The sequence below is a fragment of the Pygocentrus nattereri genome, chromosome 30 (assembly GCF_015220715.1).
Source record: "Pygocentrus nattereri isolate fPygNat1 chromosome 30, fPygNat1.pri, whole genome shotgun sequence".
Classification (NCBI taxonomy): domain Eukaryota; kingdom Metazoa; phylum Chordata; class Actinopteri; order Characiformes; family Serrasalmidae; genus Pygocentrus; species Pygocentrus nattereri.
This window is the reverse complement of record NC_051240.1, coordinates 17166521-17183471: the sequence shown is the minus strand read 5'-3', so window position 1 is coordinate 17183471 and position 16951 is coordinate 17166521. Positions and strand designations below refer to the sequence as shown.

At 43.6% G+C, this 16951-nt stretch overlaps 1 protein-coding gene across 4 annotated transcripts in view; it reads left to right on the top strand.

The window, feature by feature from the left end:
* nck2b (NCK adaptor protein 2b) overlaps positions 1-16951 on the top strand; it is a 61741-nt gene that overhangs the window by 18555 nt on the left and 26235 nt on the right. The window contains exon 1 of one of the 4 annotated variants that reach the window (XM_017714913.2): positions 2732-2866. The exons of the other annotated variants lie outside the window; for them this stretch is intronic. The gene's annotated coding sequence lies outside the window, so the exon portion shown is untranslated. Of the gene's footprint in view, positions 1-2731; positions 2867-16951 lie in introns of those variants that run through there. 4 annotated transcript variants of the gene reach the window in all.

The window sequence follows — 16951 nt, the reverse complement described above, 5'->3', positions numbered from 1 at the left end:
CCAGTACATCTGGGAATGCCAAAGGAACAAGCAGGAACTTTCAGCTCTGCTGCATCTTTAGCATATGGTGGATTACAGTGGACACATCCTGAAGCTCCAGCCCGTTGTTTTCTGTTGCAAGTGTTTGGAAGTAGAGCGTTCTCTATCCTTTGTTATCCTCGGGGTTCAGGCAGTGATTTTTAAGTTAATTAAGTCCCAAAACGGGGTAATTTCACCTCCGCATTCAACCCACCCATTCACTACACACTAGTGAATAAACACACTAGGGGGCAGTGAGCACACTTGCCCAGAGCGGTGGGCAGCCCTGTCCGTAGCGCCTGGCGAGCAGTTGGGGGTTAGGTGTCTTGCTCAAGGACACCTCAGTCATGTGCTGTAAGCTTTGGGGATCAAACTGGCGACCCTCCGGTCACAGGGCCAGTTCCCTAACCTCCAGCCCATGACTGCCCTTTTGTGTTGAATTTCTGGCTTTGCTGCTTCGCACAAACCTAATTAGAGGTGAAAGATGGTTAAAATGACTCCCTTTACTTTGATGGAGGGAAAAAATGCGACCTTGAAAAAGTCGATAAAATAGGCTGTGATATTCATACAGTTTCCCACTGAACTCCTGGTCTCACTTAAACTGGCAGAAACCTACCAAATTTGTGTTTTCCTTATTTCTGATCGTCTCTCACAGCACTTAAAAGCACAGAAGCCCACCTACTCTTCCCGTCAGGGTGGGCAAAGGACCCCATGGTGTTTCGTAAAGAAGAGAAAAAACTCTGATCATGCATAGATCAGCTCATTAACACAGATGTGAACAATAGATAGCTTTAGTTAATGTTATCAGCCGAGAGATGAACAGTCGCCCCCTAACGGAGCTGCAGACCGCCGGGATAACTTTACTCTCTGTCTCTGATTTAAATGACGTTTGAATGGAGAAACATAAACGTTAAATATCAGACTGAATGTTGCGGGACGGAAAACGATGTCGTGTCTCGACAGACATGGTTCTGTAAGTTTGCTGGTGCAGTTAGTTCAGAGTTCAGCTCCAGTCCTGAAACCCCTGCCCTGCATAACTGTGGCTTCCCTGATTAAAATACCTGATATTATTATCTAATTAATCCCTTCTGGAGCTGAACGAGGTGTGAACAGCAGAGAGAAACACTGAACTGTACAGTGCAGCGGCTCCAAACCTGGAGTCTGAAACATCGAAGGTCTGTGTCTTTTGTAATTCTCGATTTTTGTCACATCTTGCATCGTTGACAAAGCACATGGCGTTAGTGCAGACACTCCCTGACTTAAATTGTCTGGTAGTTGGCCATGCGTTGCAGATGCGGCGGATGGAGATCCTGTTGAAAGTGCCGAAGTATTCGTTTAAGGCACGAAGGCTTTTTCTGAGGTGTAAAGCCGGCCAGTGGATCTTTTTAGATCTGCTGTTCATGCAGCTTGCTTGAGTAGCTGAACACATCTGGAAATTGCTGACTGCCCAATTTTACACAGGCTGGAAGACGTTAGTAATTTACCAGCACTGCAGTAGATCTTCAGGAGAAGTAGTCCTGCCCTGTAGAGAGAACGAGGGCTCCTGGGTGTTATAGCTTTAGGTGGATTCTAACACCGTTCTCACACTTCCACATTCTCGCGACACCCTGGTGGCGTTTTCTACTGCGAGGAAAGCGACACTACTCGGCTGTCACCACAAGAGGGCACACATCCAAGTTTTTTGACATGATTAGAGGGCGGGGCCGTCCGAGTGAAATTAGTCGTCAAATATAGAAGAAAAGAAGTGGGTTCTTGCAAATTACAGCCCTGATTTGAACTAAAGTAAACCGAGGAAGCTGTGAGGCGTTGGAGAGCGGGAGAGCGTTTTAGGAGCTGGATAACTTGAAGCAGCGCTCAGTCACTCGCACAACACAGCGAAATGATGTTACTATAGATCAAACAAACACAAAAGCACCGACCTCATCGTGAACATACCTAAAAGGAGGGCTCAGTTTGTCTGGTGAGAACTTCACACTGCAGTTGATGCTTTACGCAGTGAGCGTCAGGTACGTTGCGGTTCACCCCTCAGACTACTACGATACAATAGAGAAGTCCAGCCGTCTGCTAGCTGGTGTCTGAATACTGTGATCTGCTCCGACATGGATGAGGTAGGAGTGACGGCAGTAAGGCGGTGTGATCCATCACTGACGTACCGAGCCAGCTAATATTTGCTGTTTGTCTTAATCTGCTGTTGTTGAGAAACTAAACCGTTTAGCACTCGTCACCAGACAACTACAAATAATGTTTTCTTCCTTAAATTATGACTGTAACAAATATTGCAGCCGTGCATTTCCAGCTGGTATAAACAGCCAACCGGTCTTATATCCCCATATATATATATATATATATATATATATATCTGGTCTTAGAGGGTCTTATGTCCCCATCCCTCGCCCTGCCCCTCTTTGTCAACAAAAATTGGGACACCCTACAAGTATATCATGTATAACACTTCAAATCATACATACACACACGCCGCCTGCCCATCTCCTATTATCTAGCGATTACTATGCAGTACTGGGTTGCTGCTCAGTGTGGGAGAGAAGCACCGGACCCCTGGAAAGCTCCGTCCAGCTGTTAGTATAACCTTTCCCCTGCTTCATTTCCTCTTCCTGTGCGAGGTCCTGCCTCAGGGGGCCCCGTGGACCCTGCTGTGGGTGATCTCTTCACTCTTTTACCGAGTCACTCTGGCTTGATTAATACTTTGTGCGGCCTGTACAGAGAGAGCTGTGGACTGCTGATGGATCACTCTGCGCTCGAGTGTGCAAGCCCGCCGTCGGACAGCCTGTCGGGCCTTGAGAGCGCAATGGATCAAGCGACAAATGAGAAGTGATTTCGGTGCTTTGACGTAAGTCATGCAGTTTAAGTTAAATCATTTGTTTAGTGCTGGGAGACGAATGCAGAACATAAGCGCAACAAGTGTGTAAGAGAGTGCGGGAGGTGGGGTTTGATCTTACTGTGGCAGCACTAACAGGGGCTCCGTTACTGATATTTCACACTGATGAGGCGGTTAGGCTACATTCATACAGCAGTAAATGTGGCCTGAGTCTGATTTTCTCAACACATCCGAGTTTTCTTTATTTTTTTGGCTGTTCGGATTGTCTTTTGCTCAATGCGCCCCATCCAGAGGTAAACAATCACGACCGCCAACGAACGCCAGTCACTCCCAGAAGTTCAGCTTCATCTTCGCCAGCAGTGAAAGAGACATCATGAAGCTTCACTGACTGACAGCTGGGCTCGAGACGTGAAAAGTGCACGTTAATCGGCCACGGCTACTTCTTTGGTTCATTTGGTTCGGATTCTTTAAACTTTTGTTTTGACTTTTTTTAAACTGTTCTTTTGATGTGATGTAGTGAAAGATTGTTTGTGACCAATTATTTGTTGGATAATGTGAATTCCATTTTAATGTGATTCATTAAAAAATAAAATCCAAAAAGGGTCAAATACAATAAAACGATCCGTAATTGATTAGAGCAGGATTCAACGGTAACTTGTCTTCGAGCAAGTGACCAGAAAATTGACCATCCTGAACGAGATTCAGGCCCAATTAAATTTGGCCAAAAAGACCAGAATATCCACCTTTTTTGGCTTGAGGCTTGACCCCGAGTGCAGTGTGCCAAACTGCAAGCAAGTTGTAGTTGTGATGTCACAACACGTGGAGGTTTGGTTGCCTCTGATTGGTGTAACTCACATGCAGGCAGTTCAGAAACTCTTATTAGGTTTAATTAACCATCTTAACACATTTCTGCTGATGTACACACTTTACAAAAGACGGTACTTCAAGGGTTCTTTAGTAAAGATAACTACCGTCTAAGCGCTGGCCCCGTCATCAGGAGGTCGCGAGTCCGATCCCTGGTGACGCTACAGCCGTCCGTAGCCGGGAGTCCAAGAGAGCACAACTGGCCTCGCTCTCTCTGGGTGGGTAGGACGGCCCCCCTTCTCCACCCACCAGTCAGCGCAGGCGTCTGTTAGTTGATGGAACAGATCTGGCGGTTGGCGCTTTCCTCCGAGCTCGTTCGGCTGTCCTGTGACGTTGCATGAGCGGCAGTTCGAAAAGAAGCGCTGGCTGGTTTGGCAGGTCTCAGAGGAAGCCTGTGCTGCCTTCACCCTCCTAGCGCTGGTAGTATCGTGTGATTAGGGGAATCCTAACTAGACGACTAAACTGGGGAGAAAATCGGGTAAAAAAAGCCTCACTTACCTGCTTAATGTTGTTTGCATGATGAAATTGTTCTTTAGGTTTATGGACATTGAGTTGTATATTGTCGTATACAGCATATTTGTGAAAATGGTTCTTCTATTGTTATTAACTTGGAACTGTAACAATAGCCAGAGCCCTTTTTGGTGCTGCGTAGAACCTTACAACACATTTTCCTCCAATCAGAAGAACAGGTTCACCATGCGAAGAACCATTTAAGCATGCAAAGACACTCGCTATAAAGTGGTTGTCTGTCTTTACTGAAGAACCATGTTTTTCAAGAACCTTGAAGAACCATTTTTTATGTGTACGCTATAATTAAAAAAATTCCAGCCCTTTATTGTCCTATATTGCGATTTCGCTATAAAAACGGTGAATCTTTCAGCCCCAGCACATACAGCCAGCAGTGTCTCTGACCCTCTAATGCGGATGTCCAAACCAGAGGCATCAAACTGTCCCCTGAGGCCGCGGCTCAGCCCACTCCTGCCACCGCTGCCCTCGTTTGGCCCATGCCCTCTGCCACCTGCCAGAGCTAACCCAGAGAGACTACGCTGCAGAGAAGAGTACACACTCGACTCGCTCTTGCTCGCACACACACACACGCTGCAGGGCTCTGTAGTCATTCTGATATGTCAGCTGTCATATTCCGTCTGGAAAGATGCAGGATTTCTCACGAAAGAGCCTCATAACTAAAGTTTGACAGATTTATTTTCCGCCGTTTAAACCTGACGTTCCTCTTTGTGTGTTGGGAGCGTTTATAGTGCTGGGTCGTTCAGGACGGTAAAGTTTAAACGGCGCCAAATCCCAAAGAGTTTCTCTGCTTTGAAAAATGTGTCTGAGGATAAAGAGTCACTGAAATATGATGTACTGTCTTCATACCGACCCTGTCGTTTACCCTGCTCAACTCCTTTTTTATTAATGGATGCAGTGCCTGCTTTGACAGGGTGTTCTGCGTATCTCTTTCTACACTGATCTCAGTATTGATGCCTTGACCATTTTGTACCAATTCTTAAACGAACTTTTTTATAGTCCTTGCTTTTTAATGGCAGGCTGGAAAAAAAAGCTGGGATGCTGTGCAAAATGTTAAAAAAAAGCAAAATGCAGTGATGTGCAAATCATTTAAACCCTATAATTTATCGGAAATGGTGCAAAGACAACAGATCAAATGTTGAAACTTGAATTTTTATTTTTTTATTGAAGCCCTTTTTGAATTTGATGCCAACGTGTTCAAAAAAAAGTTGGGACTGAGGAAACAAAGGGCTGGTACATTTGTGTAATGCTTTAAAAAAAAAAAACACCTGGTGGTTGATTGACAACAGGTCAGTAACAGTACTAGGTAGACAAAGAGCATCTCCGAGAGGCGGAGTCTCTCAGAAGTAAAGATAAGGAGGGGTTCACCACTCAAAGACTGCACCATCGAATAGAGCAGCGATTCAAGAAGAACGTTTCTCAACGTGAAATAGCAAAGAACTTTTTCATCGTCTACGGTACAAAATATTATTAAAAGATTTTATTATTAAAATCTGGAGAAATCTCTGTCTGTGAGGGACAAGGCTGAAAATTGGAAGTGGTGGACAGTAACTGAGTATCTGAGTAAATGTAATTAGTTTCTGTACTTCAGTACAGATACACCAAAAATACTAAAGTTTTTCCGCTCTGGGCAACTTTTTCCTTTCACTCCACTACATTTCAGAGTCTAATATCCGACTTTTTCCTCCTACATTTTGAGAAATCTGTCGTTCCTTTTGGTTTCTGTGTGTATAAAAACGTAACATGTCAAAACGAAAGAAGCGCAAAGCCAGAGCACCAATCAGGGCCCAGCGGTCACTTTGTTTAGAGCTGGTTTTGACCTGTTGGTCATACCGACCCAGTGCAGCACGCGGTTCAACGTCAGCGCAGCAGCGTAAAACTTTGGGAGAGTCTGTTCAACATAAATGATGAACTAACCTAACTTTGTGTAAATAGAGCTCAATATAGAAATATGTCCACATATGCAGTCGAGACTGACGCGGCTTTTTTCTGAATTTCTACAAACACCATTTCATTTTATAGTAAATGAGTTTGGGCTGGTTTATGTTTATGAACAGACGCCTACAGATCAACATAGTAAAGGAGCTCATCTGTGATCCTGAGTTTAAAGCCAGTTTTTATTCAACTTAAACTTGGAACTAAGTTGTAAATAAATCTTGAACTGAAACTTTGCTTGTGTGTAAAAAGTGATTTCAGAGCCACTCGGTTCTCCCTGATGGAAACTGTTTACCTTCAGTGTTTTGTGCTTCTGATCATTTTAATAGACGTCAGCGTCACTAATTAATGACGTTCTATTAAAAGACTGGTTTACCAAGAGAGACGCTGGAGGACTTTCACCTGAAATGAGTTCATGAAGCCAGTCTGGTTATAAAAATGATAACAGGACATCAGAGCCAGAATTACTCTTTTAGTACTTTTACTTTATACTTAAGTACATTTGAAGGGAAATACTTTAGTACTTTTACTCCAGTGGAGGTCTAAAGGGAGGAACTTCTACTTTTACTGGAGGAATATTTTACCTTGGGGGTCTCGACTTTAACTCAACTCCATGGTTTGTGTACTTCGTCACCCACTGAAAATCATTTAGATGATTTAGGTGTAAATAAATCGATGGAGTTCCTCTTAAAGTTTCTCTGTAAAGTTAATCCAGATGTATAAATTTGTGCATCAGTATCGGCAATGACTGATACGTATATCGGCCCGGAATTCTCATGTTGGCGCATCTCTAATAGGCGGAAATGCATGCCTGATGTGATTGAGATGTCAGGGAAGTTAATATTATACGTAACCAAGATAATAATCATGTTTGCTTAGCGCTGCTACACACTGCAGCCACCTGTACGAGTCGGAGAGTGTAGCGTTCCTCCACTTCCACAGCCGCTGCCCTCTGTAGTTTATAAAGACGAGATATTGGGTGTTGTACAAAAATAGATGAATGTGTTCTTAAACCAGCTGACGGCCCCAGTGTTCAAAAAGCCTCCAGTGCTGGAAGTTCTTGGGAATTTATCTGCATGTTTCAGCAGTTTCATGTTTTAAACCTTTAGAAATGTCATTTTATTCAATTTGATACAAATGGAATATTTGCGCAAGCTTAGCAGCCGTTATGAGAACATCGTGTGGCATGTTTTGCAGCACGCTGTGCTGAAAGGCTCCAATTTATCTGTGGAAAAAGCATCAGTTCATAAGTCCCTTCAGCCCGGAGGCTAAGCAAATTTGTGCCATGGCCTGTGATTCAGATAGATAATGCGTTTTTTTTAGCCAGCTTGTTTTTAAATGTCACTTCAGAAGACAGTTTTCCTGTAATTGTTATACTATTCCTGGGACATTGTATATAATTTGATGCTAACGAGATTTTCATTTGTACTGAAGTCGCTTATTTTTGACCGCTTGCTCCTTACGCGTGGTGACGTTACATTAAAAGTGCATGGGCAGTGTTGGTCACGCTGTGCAGAACGTGCGAACAATGCCCAGTTTCTGTTTAACAAGGCGGCTGCCAGGATCCTTGTTTTCCTAACGCGCAGCTCTTATGCAAATCGCTGTTGCTGGGTTTATTGTGCTGGGACACCAGCGGTCCTGTTGCTGTGCCAACTCTCCCAGGAAGTGACCTTTTGTTGCTTTGGCTGCGTTTACACAGCAGGTAAAAGTGGCCCAAATCTGATTTTCCCAGCAAATCCGATTTCCTGAATTTCATTGGTTTGACTGTTCAAATGATCTTTTAAATGTGATCTGTATTCAGCATCAGTCTAAACGGATCGGCTCCTAAACCGACCCACCTGCACAAAAGAGCAGAGCGTCACGTGGATCGTCCAGAGGTAAACAATCATGATGGCCAGCGAACGCTTTTCGCCTTTCAGTTTAGTCTTCATCAGCGTCACATGAGCGATGCTGAAGTTCCAGTGGTTCACAGCTGGACCCATCACCCACATTGTGTTCGAGTTCTCCGTAAATAGGGCACAACCAGGTGGGTTTTTTTAAGCATTAATTAAAAACATTTACATTTAAGCATTTTAAGCATTACACAACTTTTCAAAAAACAATTTCTCAGTTTCAAAATTTATGTTGTCCTTGCACCACTTTCAATGAAATACAGGGTTTAAATGATTTTCACATAATTGCATTTTGTTTTTATTTACATTTTGCACAGCATCCCAACCTTTATGGAAATGGGGTTGAACTTTGGGTTTGTCTTTGCTTGTAATACGCAAGTTTTGAGTGTGTTCCTCATCGCTAAGTGTACAAGAGCCTCGGGGAGCCCATGAGTGGTTCCTTTGATGTCTTTTTACAGCAGAATTAGCAGCCTGGACTATGATTTTCTGGGAGCTGATGGATGGTCCATGTGAAATTACCCAAGAGTCTGTTGGGTCAATCTCCGGTTGATGGGCTCCAGCGGAGTATGGGTGACTGAAAGGTCAGTGCGAAGTGAGTGTGTCTGTGTCCCGGCCAGCGTGAGGTGTTTAATATTGAAGGTAGTGACCGTCTTGATGACTGAAACTCTGACACTTCTGAGGAGCTTCAGATCAAAGGCATGGAAATGAGCAGATAGGGCAAGCAAGGGACAGTGGCTTAACGGTTAATGGCTCCATGATGCTAACCGGAGGCTGAACGTTCTGGATAAAGTACTGAAACGTTTTAAGGCTGTCATGAGTATTTGATTAAACTTGTTTCCTCAATTAAAACCAAAATTGGATTAGATTAAGTGGAAAGCTGCAGTATAATAGATATTTTAGTGACAAATTTACCTCCGTATTTTTTTAAGTATGTAATTCAAATCATAGCGAGATTCATGATAAATTTAATAAGATTCTCACACTTGAACATAATTGAACTTTTAAACATAACGGGTGATGTTATATCCTGCATTAATACCACATCCATTGTACTGATTGTAGATCAGATCGATGTAGAGACCTGGCTGTTGAGCTGCACTGGTTGAACATGCTTTGGAGGGAAGGGGTCACTGTGTATCCATGCTGCTGGCAGGTTTCAGGCTTTTTAAAGCACTTTCTTGGACATTCTACAGTCAGGCTATACTAAGTGGCCACAGACATGAGGCTGCGTTCGAAGTGGCGGAAGGCTTATTTGCATCACAGTAGCCGCGACAAGGCTGTCCCATTTCGAAGGCTCCTTCATCTGAAGCCAAGAAACTTGTCCTTTTTCATCGGGTGGATTCTTAGCCATCCAACTTTCATTGCATGCTGGCGAGGATTCGAGAACATGGCAGCGTCGAATCGCCAAGGATACCAAAGTTAAAAACAATGTAGTCTGAAGCAAAACTTAAGCTAACGTGTTGTTGAAGATCTCCAGCACTAATAAAAACACAAAGTCCTTTAAAATAACTTGACCAGAGCGGCGAGTCATGACGCACCGGTAAGGGCAGGAACAGTGGTGCTGTGACAGAAACAGAAGATCATCTCATTTCAGTTCAGGTTTGATGGATCTACACAGACTTCCTAGACCATGTCCTTCGAAGGATGCAGCCTCTGAATTGGGACACAGCTACTGTAGGACATTCAGACTTGCCTTCAATATTACTAGATTCATTTGGCTTTCGTGGCCAAGTTAAAGATGACTGTATACTGCAATCACAGCTTCCTCATCAAGGAAAAAGCGTTGTTATTATTATTATTATTATTATTATTATTATTATTAGCAGCAGTAGTATTAGTAGCAGCACTGATCTGCTGATTCTTCTGGAAGTAGGAAGGACATTCCAGGATACTTCAACAGATTTACAGGTAATGATAGCAAAAATAATAGCAGCCGCTTGTTTGTGTTAATTAAAGTTCCTAACTGTTCATAATTGAAACGGATGCAGAAGCCAACACAAACAGTAATAGTGCGTGAATTGAAGCTTAATCCGTCCAATAATTTGTCAAATAAAAGCAAAGTCCTTTTAAAGGCTTCCTAGTTTAGATTTTTCCGGCACTGTGTTTTATTTCATTCTTTTAAGACTATGGATGGTTTGTTACTGTCCGCTTCTGTTGCAGATGAAACGCTCGGCTGCCCTTTCACTCCGCTTCGCTGCTGTGGCACTGCAGGCGGCAGTGGATCGCTTGTATTTTTAGGAAAGACTTTACATACACACATCTACTAAAATGACACTGATTCGATGGTACAAGCAGTTACTGCCATATGTGTCGCCGGTGGCTTTTGTCGCTCATCACTCGCGGCAGTTTTGGCATCTCTTTAATGACGTTATCATGCGGGTCTGATTTGAGGCTTTAGGCCGGGGAGCTCGAATGTGCAGGTTCTGATTTGTAGAGAATGTGTTCAGGACACGCTTTTGCGCCAAGTTGTGTTTTGGCTCTGAGACTTTCTTCAAACCCAAACCACTTGCTCTCGTCAATCTCTACATCGAGTATCCTTACATGACTGTTCCTGAATGATCTTGAGGCCTGATGGGGGTTTGTCCTGCTCCCATTGCTGTGTGTTTTGTGAACTGGGGGCACATTGCGCTGCCCTGGTGGGAGATTGAGGATTAGGGTTTAGTTGAACATTACTGGGTTGATCTGGGTCTGTTTGAGAATAATCGGGTCACTTCTGTTCTGACAGGAACCTTTTGAGCATTTTGATCAAGTTGATCTGGGGAAAATAAACAGCCTGTTTAAGCTGTAAAGAGAGTTTGAAAATGTCATGTAAACATTAGTTAGGGCTATTTTTGAAAAAAATAAAATACAAAAAGTGTATGGGCCCTTTAAAAAATGCACCGATCAGGCGTCGCATTCTGACCACCTCCTCGTTTCTACGCTCACTGTCCACTTTATCAGCTCCACTTACTGTATAGCTGGTCTCTGTAGTTCTACAGTTACAGACTGTAGTCCATCTGTTTCTCTGATACTCTGTTACCCTGTTCTTCAGTGGTCAGGACCCCCATGGACCCTCACAGAGCAGGTGCTATTTCGGTGGTGGGTCATTCTCAGTACTGCAGTAACACTGACGTGGTGGTGGTGTGTTGCGCTGGTCGGAGTGGATCAGACACAGCAGTACTGCTGGAGTTTTTAAACACCTCAGTGCCGCTGCTGGACTGAGAATAGTCCACCAACCAAAAACATCCAGCAGCGTCCTGTGGGGAAACAAGGAGGTGGTCATAATGTTATGCCTGAGCGGTGTTTGCCTTCATTAGAGGGTCATTTGTGAATATCTGCCTTCTGTCATATCAGCGTGTGGATTCTGATGAGTGGAGTTGATGCTCAGACTGTGTTCGTTTCTTTTCTGTCGGTTTAGGTTGTGAAGCTCGTGAGTTTTCGCCTCAGTCACGCTCTAATGTGAGCTTGGACAGTGTGGGCTGCAGTAAACGACTCTGTCCGGGTGGGACGGGGGGCAGAGCGGTAGCTGTAGTTTACTTTGGACACAGCATGCTCTCCATGAATGCCTTCTCTGTGCGCAGTAATGCTGTGTCCAGCTTGTCTGAATGCTTAATCATACTTAAAATGCAGTCCTTCTTCATTCAGCAGACTAATTTTAATATATTAAGACAGGGTTATTAAGGGGGCGATGATGTTATACGGTTGTTATGGCGAATAAATGGAATATCCACAGAAGCCCCTTTGACCCGTGTTTGTCAGCAGTGAGAGCTGTGCCCAAATAGAAGCAGTTAAAGAGGTGTGTGTAGATGCAGACAGGCAAAGTGACTGACTGACGTATTTATGTCTGTGGTGAACAACAGGAAAAGAGGAGTTTGCTGCTGAAGGCAAACAGAAATTGATTCTCCTGACAGCTGCATGTGACTAGAATACCAAGCTGAAGCATTGTCTTCGCTTCTGAGCCCCACATCAGCTCTCTTCCTCCGCATGCCAGTGCAAGCCTGTGTAGATTAAGGCACAAGCTGTCATGAAAAAACTCTTTTTAGTTCAAAATATCTCCCTGTTCGCCTGACATAATGTACTGTTCTTCATCAGTTGTATAAAACTACACAATTACAAAGAAACAAAGTCTGGAATGAAGTCTTTTAGGATTAGATGACAAGCACAGTGCAGTAACTGGATCAGTCGAGCTCTCCTGCTTTGCCCCTGTCTCTCTGTACAACTTGACCTTTTCTCTCTTGGACCTTTTGTTTAATTAGGGCTGTTAAAACTATTAAAACAGCTAATTGTGATCTACAACCCCAATTACAATGAAGTTGGGACGTTGTGTAAAACATAAATAAAAACAGAATACGATGATTTGCAAATCCTTTTCAACCTATAATCTATTGAATACACTACAAAGACGAGATATTTAATGTTCAAACAGGTAAACTTTATTGTTTTTTTTTTTTTCAAATATTCACTCATTTTGAATTTGATGCCTGCAACACGTTCCAAAGAAGTTGGGACAGGGGCAACAAAAGACTGGGAAAGTTGAGGAATGCTCAAAAAACACCTGTTTGGAACATTCCACAGGTGAACAGGTTAACTGGAAACAGGGTCATGATTGGGTGTAAAGGGAGCATCCCTGAAATGCTCAGTCGTTCACAAGCAGGGACGGGCGAGGTTCACCACTTTGAACAACTGCGTGAGCAAATAGTCCAACAGTTTAAGATCAACGTTTCTCAGCATGCAACTGCAAGGAATTTAGGGATTTCATCATCTACAGTCCATAATATCATCAAAAGATCCAGAGAATCTGGAGAAATCTCTGCAAGTAAGCAGCAAGGCAGAAAACTAACACTGAATGCCCGTGACCTTCGACCCCTCAGGCGGCGCTGCGTTAAAAACCTGTTTCCATGATTTCCGAAAAGAATTTCAAATGTTGATTCGCTGGACCACAGGAGACTTTTCCACTTCCCTCAGTCCATTTTAAATTTCACTGAGTGACCCCCTCCTCATCTTCTGAAGGACTCCGCCTCTTGGAGATGCTCTTTTATACCCAATCATGTTACTAACCTGTTGCCAATTAACTACCAGGTGTTTTATTTTATTTATTTTATTTATTTTTTAAGCATTACACAAATTTACCAGCCTTTTTTTGGAACGTGTTGTTGACATGAAATTCAAAATGGACTTAAACAATATAACAAACAATAACATTTCTCAGTTTCAGCATTTGGTAAGTTATCTTTGTGCAAATTTCAATCAAATATAGGGTTTAAATGATTTGCAAATCATTAATTTTTGCTTTTTATTTACGTTTTGCACAGCATCCCAACTTTTTTGGAAATGAGGTATTAGTGGACAAAATAGAATTACTTTAAATAATTCAGTAAGATTATTTTCATCATGCATGGCTCACGTGAACCTGAAGATCAGTTACGTTATTCCTGTGGGTGAACAGTTTCCAGCTCATCACTGATGTCCAGGGAGAGAAACCTTTGCTGAACGTTCCAACCAACAAGTGGATGTTCTCATAACTCCTCACCTCAGAATTGCCGTGTGTTTAATTCCTCATAAAGTTCTTCAGCGTTGTTCGGGCTTGTTGTGACCGTAGCCGTTAATGCCTCACAGTTTCCACACAACACTGAGAGTAAGAGTATTTTCACAAGCTGGTAGCTCAGGTTCGAGTTGTTGAGAGCTTCTGAGCGGCACGTTGGTCTGTGTTTTTGTAATTGGCCGTTTAGATGAATAGCTGAGTTACTTAAGGGCTCGACCCCAGTGCAGAGAAGCTCTTGTGAATTTAATTACCCACCTGTCTCTCTAATTACGTCACTGTGCTGAGAGTGCGTGAGGTAATTTAATCACAGCCCTTAATGAAACTTCTCATTATTGAGGTAGCATTAATGGTGCAATGTACTACATGTGGTGTAGACACACGTTTTAGTTTATACATTTCTGTGTATATATAGTGTGTGTGTGTGTGTGTGTGTGTGTGTGTGTATATATGTACCATGAGTGGTTTGAAAGGTGAACAGCATTTAAAAAATAATCTGCGGCGATGTTCATTTATCATTAATACATGAACTCTGCCAGCCCTGGTTTCAGAGCTAGTTTAGATTTTTCTCAGTTTATGGACCAGAGATGTTTTTGGGGTTTTAATGTTGGGAAGCTTTGCATCTTAGACCATTGCAAAGGGATGATACTCCAACTGGGACCTGTGGGATTTGCAGTCCAAACCAGCAGCGATGGGGAGATTAAAATGGCCAGGCAAGTCGAACGGGAAAGAGAACGTTTACTCCGTGGTGTATCGGAAGCAGAGAGAGAGGGAGACAGAGCCAGGTCTGTTTAAGAGATGTGAAGTCCCTCAAGGTCACCGGGCTCTGTCCCAAGAGCTTCAGCGCAGGAATTTTACTGTTTTCTACCACGCAGGCATTCCATTCCAAGAATATGCCAGTGTGATGGACATTCATCACTGCTCTGAGTGGCGGCATTGACCATTCTGTGGTAACCGGACAATGACGTCGGCTCAGGGGTCGGTGAGTGAACCTGAATCGTGCGTTGAGGCCCAAAGAGGTTCATTGGTCTTTTGTAATTTTTAAATACCGGTCCCCCCACAGAATTTGGTCCTGCTGACCTGCTGCACTCTGGGCATTGTGTGTACGCTTGTTGTGGCTGGACAGAAGCGTACACACACACACACACACACACACACACACACACACACACACACACACACACACACGATGAGCAGTCACCAGCGATGGTGTTGGCCGTTGTTTCCAGGCTACAGATGGCACTTGAGGATTTGAAGCCGAATGAAATGTAGTGTGAAATTCAGTGAGCTGGCAAACTCGGGTCTCAGCAGGGAGAAAAACATTTCCTGCCTCGCTGCCTTGCTATTATTGCACCACCTGGCAGGGAGACTGCGAACATTTTGACTAGCGACTCATTAAAGGTGCAATCAGGAAGGATTTTCTCATTTCTCATGGCAGATTCGCTAAATAGGCAGCAGAGGTGATGGCAGTTTTCATTTGATTTGCTTCACGCTCGTTTTTATGCGTTTGTTATTTATCTGGTTGATGTTGGGTGACACTGTTTTTGTCATGGTGGCTTGGTTTATTATCCATTACGCTAAATTTTCTTACCTCTGAGGGTCCCACTGATCGACCTTCTGGGCTGGTGTGGTTTGTCTGGGTTATCAGCTCCTCGCCGCTGAGGCCTTGATGGGGAAGGGGCTCCTACCACACTGGCTGTTTGCATACAGAAGCTAAGCTGTATAGGATGAAGCTGTATTTACAGACGAGTGACAACCTGCCTTACATTCCGCTTAGGAAGTGGGAGGATGCCCCCTTTTTTTGTGTGTGTGTGTCCAGGGGTGGGAAATATGATAACATGATTATTCTCAGTGTATTAAACAGTGTAAATACAAAGCTGTAACTGCATCCTCATGAGGTTTTAATGAGTGTATATGTATGTTTATTATTACTTTATTAAAAGTAAAGTATTTATATATGTAGCCAGACCAGCAGGCATAACTACAAAAATCTTTTTAGGGAATAATTAAGTAAGTGAATCTTTATAAATCCCACAATGGGGAAATTGAATGCACGCACATACTAGGGGGCAGTGAGCTCACTTGCCCAGAGCGGTGGGCAGCCCTATCCACAGCGCCTGGGGAGCAGTTGGGGGTTAGGTGCTTTGCTCAAGGGCACTTCAGTCATGTCCTGTCAGCTCTGGGGAGCAAACCAGCCTTCCAGTCACAAGTCTGGTTCCCTAACCTCCAGCCCTCGACAAGCCCCTAAATCCGGTGTTCTCCCCATTGGGAATCGTCGGTCTTCCGGTTGGTAGTTTCAACATGATGTCAAGCGTAATGTATAGTGAAAACATCTGTGGGTATCATGATGTATTTTTGCCGAACTTGGTCATGCGATCTCTTGGAATGCATTGGTCTTTATAGATCCAGATCTTGCTGGCAGTAATGTAGTTGCTGGTCCTTTCTCTTCTGTTGGGTATTGCTTTGTGTTTTTAAGTGATGTCAGTGGAGAAGCTGGCTGAAGAGTGGGGAACTGTTAATAGCACCTTTTATCCTTTTCGTTGTCCCTTCTTTGCTGCTTTTCGTACGGCTTTTTCTTCGCTCTCGACTTGTGCCAGTGGGTCGACGTGGACAGAACCTGAAAGTAAATTATTAAAGTTATTCTTTGCCTTTGATAAAATGTTTAATTTGTTTTTATTTGTTTTTTTTTTTTAAAGGTTAAGATGTTCGCAGTGTGTGACACTCTCATTCCTTCCCTCGTCCTCCTTCTCTGTCCCTCCCTCAGGATCACCCGGGTCACGTCTCTGGCTTCCTGTGTGTCGCATCCATCTCTCTTTGCTCCCTAAGACTCTCCGCTGCTCTTTCTGTCTCGCTCTCTTTCTCACTCCCTCGTTCCTGCCCTCTTCTCTTCTTCCCCTCCGGGTCAAGCCTTTCCCAGCAACTGGGTCACAAGAGGCTCCAGTCACATGGCTCAGCCTGGCCAACGGCACACTGAAAACTGACACCACTAGTATCCAGAGACCAGGATACACACACACACACACACACACACACACACACACACACACACACACACACACACACACAATCTTACCCCACCACCCAAAATAATCAGGACCTCTTCAGCTGTGGCAGAAAAACACTACATATTCTCTCCCCTACTTGAATTGAAACTTGGCCTAACTTCCAATTAGTGGAGGTTATAGATCATTTCTGCAGCCCGTTAGGCTTAGCGATTAAAATTCAGTTGATTGTCTAATCAGTTTCCACCATTTAGACCATTTTTGTCTTTACAGCCATCACAGCCGGTCAGAATGATCGTGCGCACCAAAGGGCACAATGGACATAAAACGTGATCCATGAAGCATCGTATTATAACAGTGT